The following is a 20,011-nucleotide window of genomic DNA, read 5'->3' as shown; positions in this document are numbered from 1 at the left end:
AACCCCACCGCTCTAGGTCTCAGAGCGGCGAGCTGAGCTCCCCGTGCTATGCTGAGGCATATTGTACACACAGGCGTGTCTGCCTGTGTGTCAAAGCCGCCCTGGCAGTGTGTCTGCCCCATCGCTCCCTGCCGTGTCCAGAGCCCTCGCTCTGCATCTCCGCCTCCGTGCCTGCCCTGCAAATAGGCGCGTCAGAGCTGCTCCTCTCGAGTCCGTATGTCAGAAAGTGAAGTCGCTCAGTCATGTCTGACTCTTTGCCACCCCATGGACTGTAGCTCCAGGCTCTTCCATCCCCGGGACTCTCCAGGCAGGAATGCTGGAGTGGACTGCTATTTCCTTGTCCATCCGCATATATTAATATATGTTAATATATGATGTTTGTTTTTCTCTTTGACTTCACTCTGTATGATAGGCTCTAGATACAATGGAATATTACTTAGCCATAAAAAGGAACAAAATTGAGTCAGTTGAAGTGATGTGGGTGAACCTAGACTCACTCTTGTTACAAAAATAAAGCTGATCTGGTCCCTCTGCATCCAGGACCCCCACCCCACCCCGTCTGAACCTCTCTCACCCGTCCTCCCCAGGAGGGGGCAGGGCAGGGTGACAAGCAGGCAGGGAGGAAGATACCTTTTCACTCATTACATTGTGTTCATCTCTTTTTGAAGCTAAAAGCTTAGTGATCTGCCTTCTCCATCATCACTGGGTCAGGCTCATAAAAGTCTCTCCTCCTACACAGTGTGTTCAGTCCCCAGGGCTGCTCTAACAAGATGAACAGAAGGTGCTTAAACAGCAGAAAAGTCCTTTCTCAAAGCCCTTCCAGCTGTCGGCAGGGCCGCTTTCTGCTGAGGCCTCTCCTTGGCTGGCAGAGGCCGCCTTCTCCCTGCGTGTCTGTGTCCTGATCTTCCCTCATGAGGACACCAGGCTCGTTGGATTAGGATCCACCCTAAAGACCTCCTTTTAGCTTCATCACCTCTGTGAAAATCCTCTACCAAACAGAAGCACACGTGAGGCCGAGTGTTAGGACGGCATCCTACGGAAGGTGGGCGTGGAGCACGGTCCCACCCAAAGCACCGAGAGCAGGGCAGCTCCGCCGGACCCAGAGAGTCTGTCCATCCTCGCGAGACACGGCCCACGCCACTGGCTCAGGCCAACTCCATCTTTCAAGTTCAAAGCTCCCTATCGTACTCTCCAGACTTCTGCACGACGCAGGGGCCGCTTCAAAACTCCCAGCGTATTCGGAACGGCTCTTCTAGTTTTCCCTGTGAAAAGCCTGTGGCTCAGAGGCTGATCTTATCGAAAGACTGTGTCAGCACAAACCTCCTGGATTTGCCCAGTGAGGTGGGGGGCGGGGGGGCTCTGGAGGAAGCCATGCGGTGTTGAGAAGAAGCTGGGCTGCAGCTCCTCTTTTTGGTACCAGGAGGATACCCAACACCCTTTATAGTCTTGTTTTGCAGCTTAAATTGTATACTCCCCAAGTCCCCAGCTGAATAAATGCATAGAATTAGGGATGGGGGTGTGTGACTTTGAATAAGGCTGGCTCTGCTCTGTGAAATTCTATATGGCTTTGTCAGGGACCTAGACAGTTGTTCTTGCCCCAAACGATGGTTTGATTCTCACGTTAAACTTTTAGTTTGATAGAGGGCCAAAGAGCGCAGACTCAGGAATCTGAAATGACCCATCTCCCAGGCAGGCCCCCAGTGAAGTCAGTGGCCCGTGGGAGGTGGACAGGGCCGGGCTGCAGCATCTGGGGTCTCCTTGGGGAGCAGGCATGGTTCTCACATACGCTGTGATGCGGAAATAGGAGAGAGCCTGGAAACCACTGATGCTTTCGCGGGGGCATCACAGGGGGGCTTCTGCCCAGGTGTCCTCAGGCCTGGGACGCCTCACGGCTCAGGGAGAAAGGGCCTAGCACAAGCAGGCACTTCCGTCAGAGGCCGAGCCCCTGGGCAGCTGTTCCCAGACTGGACTCCTGCCCTGCGTGCTCAGAGCACAGAGCCTGCGGGGGGACCCTCCAGAAAACAGGAAGGACGTCCTCCCTGTGACCACAGGCCTGAGACTCCTCGGCATCCCCACAGGTGCATTCCCGTGAATTAAGATGGTACCTCGGGGAAGGGACAGAGACACTGCTCCGGCCAAGGGCCAAGACGGAGTGAGCACCTCTTGTTTGCAGGGGAGCCGTCTGTGTGCCCGCTGGGGACAGAGGGAGCGGGGTGCAGGGAGGGGGGTCTCAGGCCTTCCCCATCACCAGCCCTCCCGGGGGCCCACTCCCCCCAGTTCCTCCCTCCCTGGGAACCACAGGCGGCCTCAGGCTCCCTCCTCTGCCGGTTATGGGATGTGGGCTTCCAGGCAGCTGCACGTCCTCCGCCCGTCTGCAGGGGGCTCCCCCTCTATGGCCACACAGACTGTATGAGCCAGCCTGCTGTTTCCACTGATGTCCTCCTGCCCTGGGGTGGGGGCGGCCCTGCAGGGGTTCCCACGGATGAAGCAGAGGGTCTCCAGGCCAGGGTGGTGGCCGCTGCAGTGTGGGCAGAACGTGTGGGATGCACTTGCTGTATCTCACTGCAGAGGTTTCACCTAAAGGACAAGTTTCTAAGTGAAAATCCCAGACCCACGCAAGCCTGATGTTTGCTATTTGAAGGCAAAGAAACCACAGTGAGGGCTAAATTGGCCTCTTCTCATGGGACGCACGCACACGTGCTCCAGGACCTTTCAGAAGGAGCTGCAGGTGGGCCCGTGGGCCCCACATGAAGTCCTGGATTTAACGTCTACTTTAGGAGGAGGAAATCTGAGGCTTGGAATTCCAGACTCACGGACTCTTGCAGCAAGAAAGGACCTGAAGTCAAGGGACCAGCGGGCAACTCAAGGGTCCCAGGTCCCCAGTCCTGGGCTCTAGCAGCCCCGTCACTTTCCATCAGAGCCCAGGGAAAGCAGGCGGTTGCTTCTCCAGGCGTGCAGAGCTCCTGCTGGCATCGTGGGCCCGCCTAAGGGCCCCTAGGGGCTCGGTGATGGTGCTAAGGAGGATGAACTGGTTTACCCAGCACAGGGAGTCATCACCTCTCTCCTGTCTCAGAGGCCACACCCATGCCTTTGGCATCTCCTTGCCCACCCTGCAGCCTGAAGGGAACCAGGTCACCGCCCACGACTTGCTCAGGGCCTCGGTCTGGCCCCTGCACTGGGTCTGGCACCCAGACATCTGACAGTGGTGGGACGGGTCGGTCTCTTTTGCACAAGGGCTCCCAGGGCACCAGACAGCAGAACCCGCCTGGAACCCAGTCCGTGCCCCTCCTTCATGCACAAACGCAAGCTCCCTCAGGAGGTATCGAGCATAGGGGAGACCAGGGCCTGCCTCCCAGGATGCCAGGGTGAGACAGGAGCCTCGGAGCCCAGGAGGCCAGGGCATCCCTGTCCCCCGCTCCTCTGTGGGTGCCTTGTGGTGAGGGGAGGGCCGAGCCTGCCCGGCTTTCCAGGCCCTGACACCAGGACCTTCGGGTGTGCTGGGGCCCCGCGTTCTGTCCCCTGACACATGTGGGGCCATAGAGAGGTAGGAACAGGCAGGTCTCTGGCCCCCTGCCCCTCGGTAGAGCGAGAGGCGGGCCCCCAGCTCACAGGCAAACGGGCGCCTGGCACTCGAAGCCTGGATCCAGAAGCCTGAGGAGGTGGCCACTGCGGCAGTTGGATGTGGGACATCCTCCCCGGAGCGGGAACGTGGGGCCAACAGCACCCCCACCCTGCCCCCACGGCACCCCCCCTGCTGTGCTCAGGAGCCCACCCCCAGGGAGGGGCTGCTCGTGTCTCCCCGGCAGGCAGCATTGCATGACCCTCCCCTGGACAGGGCGCGAGCTGGCCGGCCCCGGGCTCGGCTCCATCCCCGAGGCCCAGCCTTAATCCAGTGCTCCTGCCACTTGGCTGGGCCCCCTCGGAGCAGAGACCCTGCGGCAGTTGGGATTGGGGCTCCGGGTGCACCCTCCTCCAGGTCCAGGATCTGCCCACAGGGGTCTCCTGTCCCCGCGCAGACCCTGGGGCCGGTTAGGCCAGGGCAGGTGCGGGGCAGAACACCCTGGAGCGGACGCCTGCACCGCCGCCTTCTTGCTCCCCCAAGCCCACGGTTCCCTGGACTTGGCCACACAAACACGCTCTTCACTTTACAGCGTCCATGGCACCGGGCGTGGGGCAGCCGGCGCGGCCCCCACGGCCCCGTCTCCCGGGCAGCCGTGCATCCTGCTCCTTCGAGGTGGAATCTGCGACCCCGCCCTAAAGGCATTCACGGCCCACCCTGCTCGGGACACAGCCTCGGCAGAAAGCGGGGTGTCGTCAGGCAGGAGCTCACCGGGCCCCTGTGAACCCACTCATGGCTCCCAGCTCTCCTCCCCCAGGAGTGGCTGGTGACCGGAAGGCTGGGACACACGCATCCCCCCCCCACCCCGCCACCGCCGCCGCCACCAGCACAGCTCAGGCTGCGGGGGGAGGGCCCTGGAGAGACGGCCCGGAGGAAGGCCTTCCTGCCCAGGGCGCTCCTGCCCTCTCTACCCATCTCTCCCACCGCAGGTGGGGCAGCCGCCTGGGCAGAGACCCCTGGGCTGAGCCCGGCGGGGCGGGTCCCTCTGCAGTGGCTGTCGGCTGCTCTGTGCCGGCTCCACCGCGCAGGGGCCTGCGGCAACCCTCCTGACAAAGGCGGCCCCCACAGCGGGGCCAGGACCCCCTTCTTGGGTTCTGTGTCTCAGCCAGGAGCCACCGCTCCTTAGAGTTCTCTTCACTTTAAGACTCCAATCCCCCTTAGTTAGTAATCCTTTACATTAAGTTTCCCTGTTCACTTTGTTAAGTGGTTTCTGCCTCCTGGTTGCATCCTGGCTGATACGTGGGCCAAATAGCTACCATTTTCCCCAGAGAAACAGCGCTGGCTTTTGTCTGGACCCCAAAGTCAGACAGAGAAGGACATGGCAGCCCACTCCAGTGTTTTTGCCTGGAAACTCCCACAGACAGAGGAGCCTGGCAGGCTACAGTCCATGGGGCTTCAAAGAGTCAGATGTGACTGACCTCAGAAGTCAGACAGAAAAGAGCAGGCAAGTGCTCCGGGGAGGAGAGGCGCTTACTCCAACTCAGCCTGCGTGAAGGGCCTTCTGGTTCCTCAGCTGCTTGGACGGACATTCAGCTTCCACTGGCCTGAGTGAGGCCGGCAGACTGGACAGGCCGGGGGAGGAGTCCCAGGGTGCTGGGGCACAACAGAGAGGACATCTAAGAATTTCTGAGTGATTTAAACCAACAGAATGCAGAGCAGAGCCTTGCAAAGACAAAACTGCTGCTGCGAAGTTGCTTCAGTCGTGTCCAACTCTGTGCGCTGTGCGACCCCATAGACGGCCGCCCATCAGGCTCCCCCATCCCTGGGGTTCTCCAGGCAAGAACACTGGAGTGGGTTGCCATTTCCTTCTCCAATGCATGAAAGTGAAAAGTGAAAGTGAAGTCGCCCAGTCGTGCCCGACTCTTAGCGACCCCATGGACTGCAGCCCACCAGGCTCCTCTGTCCATGGGATTTTCCAAGCAAGAGTACCGGAGTGGGTCGCCAGTGCCTTCTCCAAGACAAAACTAGCCCCAGGTAAATAGCAGGGAGGGAACACAGCCCCACCCATCAACAGAAAATTGGATTAAACGCCCATCAGAACAAGACCCAGTTTCCCCCTCAGTCAGTCTCTCCCATCAGGAAGCTTCCATAAGCCTCTTTTCCTTCTCCATCAGAGGGCAGAGTGACTGAAAACCACAATCACAGAAAACTAACCAATCTGATCACATGGACCACAGCCTTGTCTAACTCAATGAAACTATGAGCCATGCCATGCAGGGCCACCCAAGACCGATGGGTCATGGTGGAGAGATCTGACAAAATGTGGTCCACTGGAGAAGAGAATGGCAAACCACTTCAGTATTCTTGCCTTGAGAACCCCATAAACAGCATGAAAAGGCAAAAAGATAGGACACTGAAAGATGAACTCCCCAGGTCAGAAGGTGCCCAAAATGCTACTGGAAATCAGTGGAGAAATAACTCCAGAAAGAATGAAGAGGCGGAGCCAAAGCAAAAACAATACCCAGTTGTGGATGTGACTGGTGATAGAAGCAAGGTCCGATGCTGTAAAGAGCAATATTGCATAGGAACCTGGAATGTTAGATCCATGAATCAAGGCAAATTGGAAGTGGTCAAACAGGAGATGGCAAGAGTGAATGTCGACATTCTAGGAATCAGCGAACTAAAATGGACTGGAATGGGTGAATTTAACTCAGATGACAATTATATCTACTATTGTGGGGAGGAATCCCTTAGAAGAAATGGAGTAGCCATCATAGTCAACAAAAAGTCTGAAATGCAGTACTAGGATGCAATCTCAAAAATGACAAAATGATCTCTGTTTCCAAGCAAACCGTTCAGTCTCACGGTAATCCAAGTCTGTGTCCCGACCAGTAACGCTGAAGAAGCTGAAGTTGAACGGTTCTATGAAGACCTACAAGACCTTCTAGAACTAACACCCAAGAAAGATGTCCTTTTCATTATAGGGGACTGGAAAGCAATAGTAGGAAGTCAAGAAACACCTGGAGTAACTGGTAAATTTGGCCTTGGAGTACAGAATGAAGCAAGGCAAAGGCTAATAGAGTTCTGCCAAGAGAACGCACTGGTCAGAGCAAACACCCTCATACAACAACACAAGAGAAGATTCTACACATGGACATCACCAAATGGTCAACACCGAAATCAGATTGATTATATTCTTTGCAGTCAAAGATGGAGAAGCTCTATATAGTCAGCAAAAACAAGACTGGGAGCTGACTGTAGCTCAGATCATGAACTCCTTATTGCCAAATTCAGACTTAAATTGAAGAAAGTAGGGAAAAAAACCAGACCATCCAGGTAAGACCTAAATCAAATCTCTTATGATTATACAGTGGAAGTAAAGAATAGATTCAAGAGATCAGATCTGACAGACAGAGTGCCTGATGAACTATGGACAGAGGTTCGTGACATTGTACAGGAGACAGGGAGCAAGACCATCCTCAAGAAAAAGAAATGCAAAAAAGCAAAAGGACTGTCTGAAGAGGCCTTACAAATAGCTACGAAAGGAAGAGAAGTGAAAAGCAAAGGAGAAAAGGAAAGATAAACCCATTTGAATGCAGAGTTCCAAAGAATAGCAAGGGGAGATAAGAAAGCCTTCCTCAGTGATCAGTGCAAAGAAATAGTGGAAAACAACAGAATGGGAAAGGCTAGAGATCTCTTCAAGAAAATAGAAATACCAAGGGAACATTTCATGCAAAGATGGGCTCAATAAAGGACCTAACAGAAGCTGAAGATAGGAGTTTGTCGGGCGTTTGGCGGGAGCAATTGTTAGTGGGTGTCGCTGTCATGTCTGGTCGTGGCAAGCAAGGCGGCAAGGCCCGCGCCAAGGCCAAGTCGCGCTCGTCTTAAAAAAAAAAAAAAAAAGAAGCTGAAGATATTAAGAAGAGGTGGCAAGAATACACAGAAGAACTGTACAAAAAAGATCTTCACAACAAGTGGTGCTGGGAAATCTGGTCAACCACTTGTAAAAGAATGAAACTAGACCACTTTCTAACACCATACACAAAAATAAACTCAAAATGGATTAAAGATCTAAACGTAAGACCAGAAACTATAAAACTCCTAGAGGAGAACATAGGCAAAACACTCTCCGACATACATCACAGCAGGATCCTCTATGACCCACCTCCCAGAATATTGGAAATAAAAGCAAAAATAAACAAATGGGACCTAATTAACCTTAAAAGCTTCTGCACATCAAAGGAAACTATTAGCAAGGTGAAAAGACAGCCTTCAGAATGGGAGAAAATAATAGCAAATGAAACAACCGACAAACAACTAATCTCAAAAATATACAAGCAACTCCTACAGCTCAACTCCAGAAAAATAAACGACCCAATCAAAAAATGGGCCAAAGAACTAAATAGACATTTCTCCAAAGAAGACATACAGATGGCTAACAAACACATGAAAAGATGCTCAACATCACTCATTATCAGAGAAATGCAAATCAAAACCACTATGAGGTACCATTTCACGCCAGTCAGAATGGCTGCGATCCAAAAGTCTACAAATAATAAATGCTGGAGAGGGTGTGGAGAAAAGGGAACCCTCTTACACTGTTGGTGGGAATGCAAACTAGTACAGCCACTATGGAGAACAGTGTGGAGATTCCTTAAAAAACTGGAAATAGAACTGCCTTATGATCCAGCAATCCCACTGCTGGGCATACACACTGAGGAAACCAGAAGGGAAAGAGATACGTGTACCCCAATGTTCATCGTAGCACTGTTTATAATAGCCAGGACATGGAAGCAACCTAGATGTCCATCAGCAGATGAATGGATAAGAAAGCTGTGGTACATATACACAATGGAGTATTACTCAGCCATTAAAAAGAATACATTTGAATCAGTCCTAATGAGGTGGATGAAACTGGAGCCTATTATACAGAGTGAAGTAAGCCAGAAGGAAAAACACCAATACAGTATACTAACGCATATATATGGAATTTAGAAAGATGGTAACAATAACCCGGTGTACGAGACAGCAAAAGAGACACTGATGTATAGAACAGTCTTATGGACTCTGTGGGAGAGGGAGAGGGTGGGAAGATTTGGGAGAATGGCATTGAAACATGTAAAATATCATGTAAGAAACGACTTGCCAGTCCAGGTTCGATGCACGATACTGGATGCTTGGGGCTAGCGCACTGGGACGACCCAGAGGGATGGTATGGGGAGGGAGGAGGGAGGAGGGTTCAGGATGGGGAACACATGTATACCTGTGGCGGATTCATTTTGATATTTGGCAAAACTAATACAATTATGTAAAGTTTAAAAATAAAATAAAATTAGAAAAAAAAATAAAGATCTTCACGACCCAGATAATTAACAATGGTATAAAGACCTAGTGCAACCAAAAATTAATTAATTAACAAAAATAAAAGCATGGTTATGCTGGGACTCTACCTACGTTCACCCAAATGAGCAAAGCAGACTTCCATCTAAAGTGAAAATACTATTGCTAGCATGGATATGTCGCATAGTTCTATATTTAATTTTTATTTGATTATAGAATTTCATTTACCGTTTTTTATCTTACGAACCCAAGGGCTGTTTAACATAGACATTTATGGGGTCTCACAGAGTCGGACACAACTGAAGCGACTTAGCAGCAGCTGCAGCAAAGTTACTCTGAGGCCATTTAAGTAGTTGGTGTTAAGTGAGCATGAATTTACAGTTCCGTAAACATCCTCTGGAACTGCTTAGGACACAGTGCCGCAAAGCAAGCTGAGAAATTCAAGCCTCGTCACGTCATTTTTTCCTGATCAAGAAAGAGTGCTTTTCTCTTTGCCAACCTAAGTTAGCAAGCCTGACCATTATATTAAAAAGTTCTGACGGATCAGTCTGCATCTTTTGCCAGAGACTCTGAAATGGCTTCCCTGGTGACTTGGTTGGTAAAGAATCTGCCTGCAATGCAGGAGACCCCGGTTCAATTCCTGGGTCAGTAAGATCCTCTGGAGAAGGGATGGGCTGCACACTCCAGTATTCTTGGGCTTCCCTGGTGGCTCAGCTGATAAAAAAACCCATGGACTTGGGGTCGCAAAGAGCCGGACACGACTGAGCGACGTGCGCTTTCACTGCAGCAGGAGAAAGATAAACATGGCCCCCGCCCTCACCGAGTGAGGGAAGCACGTCCGTTATTTGAGCAGCACGGACTCTGAGAGTTGCTGGGGTGCAGGGAGGCCTGAGCTGAGGCCTGGGCTTTTCGGGTCGGGAGAAGTCTCCTTGAGGAAGGGATACTCAGGCTGAGCTTCAAGGTTGGGCAGGAGGCGAGGGGTGGACAGAGGAGAAAGGGGCTGACCCGGGGGTTCCCAGGCTCCAGCTGGGGTCACTGCTCTGCGGTGACACCAGCACTTCCATCAGGGGACACGGGGAAGGAAAGGCGGGATGGCTACCCCAAAGCGTGGTTGGGGCAGCCTGGTGATGGGAGGAGGCAGGGGGCGGGGTTCTGAAGCCTCCATCATCAGGGAAACCAGAACAGTGGGGTTTCACTTCCAGCGTCTTCCAGGGATGAGAGGGGCTGACAGGGGTGTGACAGTTAAGCTCAGTTTCAGGACCGAGAGGACCAGTGTTAGTCACTCACCCGTGTTAGAGTATCACGGATGCCAGCCCTCTGTCAGCAGGTTAATGGAAGGAGTCAGACGTAAGTGGTGAAACCTGCTGAAGTGCCCTTCCCCCATAACCCGTGTCTGACTCTGGGGAACATTTCTGAACATGGATTCTCAGATGCACAAAACACTCTGCGAAAATGCAAAGAAAAGCACTTGTCGGCCACAGTCTTCAGATCTCAGCCAGGAAGTTCTCCCGTGTTTGGGAGCATCAGCCTTCTGAGACGCTCTGAGCTCACCCTGCAAGACCAGAGCAACATTAAACCTGGAAGAAGCATGTTTCTTGGAACATTTGTTAAAATAAGAAAATCATGTGTATTCTTTTTTATTAATCTGTAATGCTTCAACCTAATTCAAAGCAAATGTATGAAAACCCAGAGCTCGTGTGTAAGGGAAAGGTCATCTCAAGGAGTCTTAGAGATGATCCTGTATTTAAGCCAGTGGCCAGGGCGAGGATTCTTGAAAGCCTTGTAGGACCGGTGGGTGTGGAGCAGGCGGCCGCCGTCCTCAGCTTCCCAGGACAGCGTCGTTTCACCCTGTGGTCACCAGGTGATCGTCAGTATCACCCTTTCAGTCTGAAATGTGCCTGAGTTTAGACAGCAAAGCACGTCTTGATCTAGAGCTGGGGATTGATCTTGGGGATCTTCAAGCAACGGTTGCTCGGGGTGGCTGCAGGGAGAGCCGGGGGCCAGGTGGGCACATGCCAGCCAGCTGCCCTCTCGTCCCCCGGGCCATCCCCGTCACAGGGGCCAGGCGAGGCCAAGGGTCTGTGGGCGGCACTGAGGGTTCACGGCCCCAGAGGGGCCCCGGCGCCCCGTCCCAAGTGAGAAGCAGCGGAAGTCCGGCACACGTGGGGACGCAGCTCCCGGGCCCCACGTCCCCTCAGGCCAGCACCACAGGCTCTGAGCCTCAGGCTCCCCCATCGCGGCCCCTCTGAGCCTCAGCCTGGCCCAGCCTGCAGGCGTGGAACAGAGCAGAGAGGGAGGCAGGGGAGAGCCAAATCCTCGAGATTCAGGAAGGGCGCGGGGTCCGGAGAACGCTCCTCGTGCGGAGCACCGCACTCTCCCGGGAGGAGACTTAGGGAGCAGTGGATCCGCCTGCCCCATCTGGTCCAAGTTCAGACCCTGGTCCGGGCTCCTCTGGCTGTGGCCTGCCCTGTCCTTACTCTCCTGGGGACCTGGCCCAGTGGGGCTGCGCTCGAGCTCAGCCCCAGGCCACCATGCCTGCAGCAGCACGAGGAGGGCGTTTCCTCGGCCCAGAACCGTGCAGGCGGCCATTCTGAGGGCTCCCTCCAGCCCTGCCACGCTCAGAGCCATGGGCTCGCGGCCCTCGTGGGGACTGGGATCGTGGGCGTGAACAGCACACGCACGTGCAGGCAGGGACGCCTGTGCCCGTGGCCCAGGCTCAGGGGCGGCAGGGCTTTCCAGGGTGCCCTGTGCACATGTAAAATCCAGCCTTGAGCACGTGCAGATTCAGTGTTCCTGGGCCCGTGGGGTTTGAGCAGCAGCCACTCGGGGCCACGTGGCCTCTGCCACGTGGAGAGGGGATGCTCTTCTCCTGCGGCCCCTCCCCAGGTGCCTTCTCCAGCAAATCCCAAGCGGGGCCTTTCCCAGAAGGCAGGCCAGCCCCCCATCCTCAGGAGCCCCTGCTCAGCTCCAGGGCCCAGCCCTGAAACCCAGGTGGCTCACGGGACCCCTGAACTGTGACCCCGAGTCCCAGGGTGCACACTGTCGGTGCCCCATCTTTAAGCCCAGAGGCACCCGGTCTGACCTGCAGAGCCGCCGTCCAGGCGCCGGTCCCGGCCTAGAGTCCCCAGGTCCCAGGCTCTCCTCCCCAGGCGTGTCCTCAGCCTCCCCCGGGCTCCTGTCTGGGGAAGATGTGATCATCAGTGAGTGATGACCACTTCGACCCAGGGGCCCAGGAGGAGGGGACGAGCGCACCCTCTCTGCAGGAGAAGACCGCCCCCGGGGGCCCAGGCGGAGGCGGATCGGTTCTCATGCTGTGACCTGGCGCTGGACGCGGGCCAGGCCCGTGTCTTCTCCAGGGCACCGCGGGCTGCGGTCCTCAAACACAGCTTTTCAGTCGTCGTTTCCACCGTGAAACTTCACATCGTGTGTAACCCAGAACACGACTGTCGACCCTGTGATTCTCGGTCGCTGGCGTTTTCCAGTCCTGCCTCTATGAACGTGCACTGGACCAAGCTTTAAGGGGCACCAGCATTTTCATCACCCACTCCAGTGTTCTTGCCTGGAGAATCCCAGGGACGGGGGAGCCTGGTGGCCTGCCGTCTGTGGGGTTGCACAGAGTCAGACACGACTGAAGCGACTTAGCAGCAGCAGCGGCATTTTCATCTGATCTGTTGTTTTCAGCCACCTCTGCTGTGGCGGAGTCCCCACCTTGTGACGCTCTGGCTCGGACCCTGTCCCATTCAGGGGGTGCGCGGGGTTCACTCCCCTGTCACTGGACAGTCAGACACAACTGCTTTCTTCCACAGAATTACTTCCTCGAGTTGAATTTCCACAAGTGACTCGAGTCTGCCCATAGGTATAACCGTTTTCCAACTTGGTTTTGAAAAAGCTTTTAACAATATACAACTAACGTGAGCATTTTTTACAAAAACTACAACCTTGCTAGGAGTTAAATTAGCTTTTGCTGACTTTTTTAGTAGCTAAAAAAATAACAAAAAAGATAAACTCAAAGGTCTTTCCATTTCTTTGATGATGAGTGAAGTTTTTGTTTCCCTTAAACTTCATGTGGGCTTCCCTGGTGGCTCAGAGGAAGTGTCTGCCTACAATGCAGGAAACCCAGGTTCAATCCCTGGGCAGGAACATCCTTTGGAGAAGGAAATGGCAACCCACTCCAGTATTCTTGCCTGGAGAATCCCATGGACAGAGGAGCCTGGTGGGCTACAGTCCATGGGGTTGCAAAGAGTCGGACACGACTGAGCAACTTCAGTTTCTTTCAAACTTCATGCATTTTTAAAATAGCCCATGGCTACACCTTCATGCACTTTCTCTAGGTTCTGCTTCTTCAAAGCAAAGAATTCCAGTGAGGCCCGAGGGGGTGGAGAGAATGGGGATCCCATGCACAGCCTGTGGCTAACTTCCCAGGGCCGGTGGGCACACTGCGAGCTCTCCCAGCCCAGAGACAGCAGGAGCTGGAGCCAGGAGCAGAGACGTCGCCTCCGGGGGGGAGAGGAGGCGGGTGCACCCCTCCCTCCCTGGGTGTGGGCGGCTGTGTTGCCACCTGCTCCCGCCCGCCTGCGCCTCCTGTGGTCTCCCAGGTCCCACCAGCATGGTCCCTGTTCCTCGTCACCTGCCCCCAGACGTTAGCTCTCCCTGCACAGCCGTTTAGCCCCCAGAGGCCACACTTCCAGTGCACACCACCCGGCTCTTCCCGGGGAGTGGCTCAGGCTTACAGCCTTTCTTTTTTCCAGCTTTACAGAGATACAGTTGACATAAGACACAGGGTAAGCTGAAGGCGTAGGACGTGGTGACTCGACACCCTTATACGCTGCCTACGATTACCACTGGATCTTGTGCAGGAAGTTCCAGCTGGAGCCGGTGGGGACACTGGTGCCTGAACGCAGGCCATAACGGACTTCTGAGGGGAGAGGGAAGACCAAAGAGGAGGGGGAACCTTTAGGTTAAAAGAGACTTTAAATACATCAATCAATTCCAATGTGTGGGGCTTACTGGGATCCCGACTCAAACAAACATGCTACCAAAGATTACGACACTTTTGATACAATGAGAAATTTGAACATTTGCTGGATATATAGTCAAAGCTATGGTTTTTCCAATAGTCATATATAGGTGTGAGTTGGACCATAAAGAAGGCTGAGCACCAAAGATTTTATGCTTTCAAACCGTGGTGCTGGAGAAGACTCTTGAGAATCCCCTAGACATCAAGGAGATCAAACCAGTCAGTCTTAAAGGAAATCAACCCTGAATACTCATTGGAAGGACTGATGCTGAAGCTGAAGCTCCAGTCCTTTGGCCACCTGATGCAAAGAGCCAATTCACTGGAAAAGAGAACTTTGTTCACATGCAGTGGAACCAAATCTCGACCAAAGAGAAGAGAGAAGCTACTTGGAGTTTATTGATATTTCTGACGCAAGCTTCCACCTTCCCTGCTGTTGCTCCAGCAGAAATCTGATCTGTCTCCTGATAACCAACTGGAAAATTCCCCTCCCCCCAGGGATTGCTCCTCACCCAGAACCTCGGCCTGTGGCCCCGGGTCCTCTCTGCAGGATGTGGGTCTTCTTTCCCCGGCCAGATCCCTTACAGAGTTACTCAGCATGGCTTTTCACCACACACATTTCTGCTGTAAATTGTATTTCCATTTTCCTGCCGGCATCTCCTTTTGGGTGGGGTCTCTCACCACAAGGTCGCCACGTCATCTGGTTGTGACATTTCCTTCACCTGCCTCCCTCTTTCCCTCCATCTCTCAGGAGCTGAGTTTCCAGCAAGAGGAAGTTTCCTTCTGATTCAGTAAATTGATGTAAGAGAAGAGCTGTTTTGACTAGGATTTATTTACTTTGATGCCTTTTCCAGCTGTGATCCGAATTCAAGGGCTCCTTTTTGAGTTCCCTCTGTGTGTCAGACCCTCCAAAGAAACAATGGTCCCGTTCAAAGTGAAAATGCTTGATTCTTCTTCGTCCCAGAAATATGAGCATCTGAGGGAAAGTCCAAGAGAAGGTTTGCTTTCTTGGTTTAAGCTTGCTGTTACATAGAATGGTATGCAGATTTTAAGATTTTGAATTTTGTGTCTTATTCCTTTTGAGCTGTTATAACAAAATGCCATAGACTGAGCTACTTATAAACATCGGACATTTATCGCTCATAGTTCTGGAGGCTGGAAGGCAGGGTCAGGCGAGGCCCCACCAGAAATTCAGACTGGCGGCTTCTCGCTGGATTCTCATGTGGCGGAGGGTGAGGGAGTCCATGGGGCCTCCTGTAAGAGCATGAATCCCTCCCCTGAGGGTCTGTCCTCGGACACGGTCACCTCCAAAGGCCTCGGCTCCTTCCACCTTCACACTTGGAATTAGGTTTTCAACATAGCAAGCTTGGCGGACATAAGCATTCAGACCATAGCAAAAATATGATGGTTTACTTAGTCCTTCATCTCAGTCTCTGGAATAAGGATGAACAGATGGACGGCTGTAGATAAATAGATAATAGATAAATAGATAAAAAGGTGGTAGGTGGGTAATAGCCAAATAAAAGAGAGACACACAGAGAGACAGCTAATGGGATCATAAAATCAAAGTCTTGCTCAGTCTCCTTAAGTTACTGGTGAGGAGACTAAAGCTCAGGAAACGGGCCCCTGGTTCCCTAGTAACACCTAGACCCAGGGCTCCCGACACCCCAAGCAGGGTCCCTCGTGGCCACTCTGCCTGTTCCCACTGGAGCCGGTCCAGTTAAACTGGGACCCTGCAGGGCTGCAGCGCTGAGTCCCTGGGCCCCAGGCAGCAAAGGCAGGTCTCCGGCTCACAGCTGATTGATAGCTGGCCTACAGGAGGGCTCCTGGTTGCTGCAGCCAGTCGGGGCCACTGCCCTAGGGGCATCTCAGCGCATCCAAGCCCCTCGCTGCCAGGGAGGACTCACCCAGGCCTGGCATGGCTTGTCACACCTCCGTGGAGGAGCACCAGGGCCGCTGCCTCTCCTGCGGGGGGAGCATCCACTCATGCTTTGCTGTGTGTTACGGAGGCGGGGGCGGGGCACGGACCACGCACTGTTACAAAGGTGGGGGCGGGGCAAGGACGATGCACCTGTTACAAAGGTGGGGGCGGGGCACGGACCACGCACTGTTACAAAGGTGGGGGCGGGGCACGGACCACGCACTGTTACAAAGGTGGGGGCGGGGCAAGGACGATGCACCTGTTACAAAGGTGGGGGCAGGGCATGGACCACGCACCTGTTACAAAGGTGGGGGCGGGGCACGGAAGATGCACCTGTTACAAAGGTGGGGGCGGGGCAAGGACGATGCACCTGTTACAAAGGTGGGGGCGGGGCACGGACCACGCACCTGTTACAAAGGTGGGGGCGGGGCAAGGAAGATGCACCTGTTACAAAGGTGGGGGCGGGGCAAGGACGATGCACCTGTTACAAAGGTGGGGGCGGGGCACGGACCACGCACCTGTTACAAAGGTGGGGGCGGGGCAAGGATGATGCACCTGTTACAAAGGTTGGGGGGGCACGGACCACGCACCTGTTACAAAGGTGGAGGCGGGGCAAGGATGATGCACCTGTTACAAAGGTGGGGGCGGGGCACGGACCACGCACCTGTTACAAAGGTGGGGGCGGGGCACGGACCACTCAGCTGCACTACCTTTCTCAGGATGACTCAGAGTTCGGTTCTGGGGCTGGGGCCTTGGGAAATCAAAACCCCAAGTCACAAGGAGCGCTTGGCATTTCTAGTTGCCTCTTTGTCTTCCAATCTGTGGCTTTACAACCTTAAAGCCTTCGTGCTGTGGCCATGAAGAAAAGTCTGTCTCTACATTTTTAGAGCATGCAATGTCGTCAGCTGCACGGATGGCCACAAGTCCTCCAGAGACTTCAAAAAATATGTATGTCTCTTTGTTTCAGGCTTCCCTGGTGGATCAGCGGTAAAGAACACACCTGCCAATGCAGAAGACGCGGGTTTGATCCCTGGTCGGGAAGATCCCCTGGAGAAGGAAATGCAACCCACTCCAGTGTCCTTGCCTGGACAATACCGTGGACAGAGGAGCTACAGTCCATGGGGTCACAAAGAGTTCTTTGTTTGCTGTAGTCTTGGGGTCTCATAGACTCAAGCCCATTGGCTTTCAGAACTGATGCTTGGGGAGTCTCTCCCTCGTTTGAATGCCTTAGAAGTTGGTGTGCTTGTTGGGAAGTGCAAACCCTTGCTCCCCCCACTGGACAGAGAGGAGCCAGGGCAGGGCTGATGGCGAGAGGGTGTCCGGCCTCCCCTGGCAGCTCAGTGGGCACCGTCTTATTCGTTCCCCGATGTGCAGGGGCACTCAGCTTGCTTCTGGGTTTCTTCTCGATGGAACTGCTCTGTGGATAGCTGTGCAGTTGAAGAAGGGGTCTTGGGAGTTTCCTCCATCGTCATCTTGGATTAGAACCCAAAACGAGTCCTATATTTTTACTGCATGGTGAATCATTCATATTCAAAAGCTGAAGTACAGGAAGAAGGGCACGATGAGAGTTGAGGTGACCGAGGCGTGCTGTGCTCTGTGCACTCAGTCACCTCGTGTCCCTGCCGACACCCTTCCCGTGTGCTGCCCTGCACCCCGGGCGCTGGGAGCTAGAGCTCTCCAATCCCCGCATCGAGTGCTCGACAGCGCTTCAGGCCCGGGCGCTGGGAGCTAGAGTTCTCCAATCCCCGCATCGAGTGCTCGACGGCGCTTCAGGCCCGGGCGCTGGGAGCTAGAGCTCTCCAATCCCCCGCATCGAGTGCTCGATAGCGCTTCAGGCCCGGGCGCTGGGAGCTAGAGCTCTCCAATCCCCGCATCGAGTGCTCGACGGCGCTTCAGGCCCGGGCGCTGGGAGCTAGAGTTCTCCAATCCCCCGCATCAAGTGCTCGATAGCACTTCAGGCCCCACCAATCCCCGCATCGAGTGCTCGATGGCGCTTCAGGCCCCACCGTTTAGAACCCGAATGCGAGTTTGGCAGGTCTGTTTCTAATACTTTGCCCATCGTGGGGGTGTCTGAGCCCTCGGTATCAGCAGTGCCTACTTGCTGGCATCTGGGACTTTGCAGAGCACGGCCGAGGGCACGTGTTTGGCCGGCGTGACTCTGGATCCCGCAGCACCAGCAGGATCTCCTAGGGGAGGTTCCTGGTGGCACCAGCTGGGATGGCTCAGAGCCTGCTGCCACCCTGCCCCCGCCCGGGCGAGGTCCACTGTGGCAGAGGAGGCGGCCGTGTCCTCAGTTCACAGGGTGGCTTTGGATGGCGCTCCTAGTAGGTCAGCTGGCATCTGTTCCTTGGGGATCCAGGAAGAGTCTGGAAACCACGCGCCATCCTGTAACGAGTCCCCTTCTGCTCGCACTCGCTGGAGTGAGTCCTCTGTCAGCCAGCGGACCAGGCAACACCCCGGGAAGGCCTCGTGGTGATGCCTTTTCATTCGGATCCCTCTCTGACTAAACCAAGTCCCCACACGTGGGTCGAAAATGTTTTATTCATTCTCCTCAGCCAAACCGCAGGCTTCCCCCATTACAAATGCAACTTGAGATTTACCCTCCATGAAGCCATTTTAGATGAGTTCAAAAACACATCCCATTTCCTCTGAAACTGTAACTTAGACACTTAGCAATGGCTCTCTGGGGACCCAAAGAGCATTAATCAGTTTCAGAACCAGAGTCAGCATGCCTCCCCTGGGAAGCATTTTTCACGAGAAGTAAAGAGTACTTTGACCTCAGCCGGCCAGATGAAGACTTAAAAGCTGGAGCTCAAGGCTGGGGTGGCGGAACGTGTGCAAATTCACTCCTCTGGCCTTTCAAGCTATTTCTCTTCCTGTTTCCTCATCTCTCCTCTTCCCACAGTTCTGGCAATTGGCAGCAGAACTAGATGCAAGTTAATCACACCAGTGACGGGATTTTTTTCCCAAAAAAAAAGGTCCAGATCTGTCAGCAAAGGTGTCAGGAGGCCCTGGAGTCAGAGCCGCCTCCTGAGTCAGTCTGCTCCAAGTGGCAGGTGCCGGGGCGGAGGGGGCAGGTGACCCTCCTGCGGGCACACAGCACCCCGCAGGGCCCTCTGCTTTCCCGGGAGGTGTCTCTGTCCACTTCTCAGCTGCAGACTCTCCACCTGGCCCAGAGCAGAGGCAGATAAGGATGCAGAAGCAAAGTCACCGACAGTCCTAAAGAGAAACTTGCAAAGGAAAACTAAATGGAGAGACAGCATGCCAGCAAACCAAAGAGAGACAACTTAAGATGCGTGAACTGGACTTCTCTTTGACTATGATTTCCAAAGTCACTGCCTTTTTCCTTTTAACCTGTAATTGCCTCACTCAGAAGTGATGTCATGACCCCTTGATTAACCACAATGTTGGGCTTTGGCAGTGGAACCAGCAATTGTGAAAATGAGAAGCGAGTCAGAAAGAGGAACAAACATCGTATATTAACACAAATATGTGGAATCTAAGAAAGCAGCACACGTGAACCCATTTGCAGGAATAGAGACGCAGGCGTAGAGAAGGGACTTGTGGACACGGCGCACGGGGAGGTGGGAGATCAGGGTAGGCATAAACAGACTACCGTGCACGGAAGCTAGTGGGAGGCAGCTGTGCAGCACGGGGGGCTGTGGGAGGAGGGGGGGGAGGAGGAACAGCTAGTGGGAGGCAGCTGTACAGCACAGGGGGCTGTGGGGGGGGTGGGAGGGGCAGGAGGAGGGAGAGAACGTATGTATACATATGGCCGATTCACATCGTTGTACAGCAGAGACTAACACAACATTGTAAAGCGATTATATCCCAATAAAAAGTTTAAAAAATAAAAGAAACCATAATCCATGTAAAACCTTAAAAAGAGATAATAATTGACATTAATAATGTCATCTACATTTTGATATATTTTACAATAATAAAGAAAAATGCAAAGCATTTTTAGTTAATTGGTTAGTTAATCCTACTTGTTTGTGGGTCCTTTTCAAAGCTGAATAGTCTTTCAATAATAAAACTAACACTTTTTCTAGCAACTCAAGAAGTAATGAAGTGTCACTAAGCCAATGTTTGGGATTTGGAACCAAACTTAATCTGTAGAGATTCCTTAATTGGAAGGTTGTCTTCCTTGCAGGGGACACTAACCTGTTCCTACTTT

General features: G+C 53.6%; 1 long non-coding RNA gene across 1 annotated transcript; it reads right to left on the bottom strand.

Annotated features, from left to right (window-relative positions):
• Positions 1–14,292: 14,292 nt before the first annotated feature.
• Positions 14,293–15,906, bottom strand: LOC147347871 (uncharacterized). The gene is made up of 2 exons (XR_015152883.1): positions 15,821–15,906; positions 14,293–15,373 (listed from the first exon to the last, which is right to left on the bottom strand). It is a non-coding gene; the product is annotated as an uncharacterized LOC147347871 (long non-coding RNA).
• Between the last annotated feature and the right edge of the window lie 4,105 nt (positions 15,907–20,011).

The sequence above is a fragment of the Bos grunniens genome, chromosome 23 (assembly GCF_055505025.1).
Source record: "Bos grunniens cultivar Pamir isolate PY7600 chromosome 23, Bosgru_T2T1.0, whole genome shotgun sequence".
Lineage (NCBI taxonomy): Eukaryota > Metazoa > Chordata > Mammalia > Artiodactyla > Bovidae > Bos > Bos grunniens.
The sequence above is the reverse complement of the archived record's forward strand: the minus strand, read 5'-3'. Positions and strand labels throughout refer to the sequence as shown.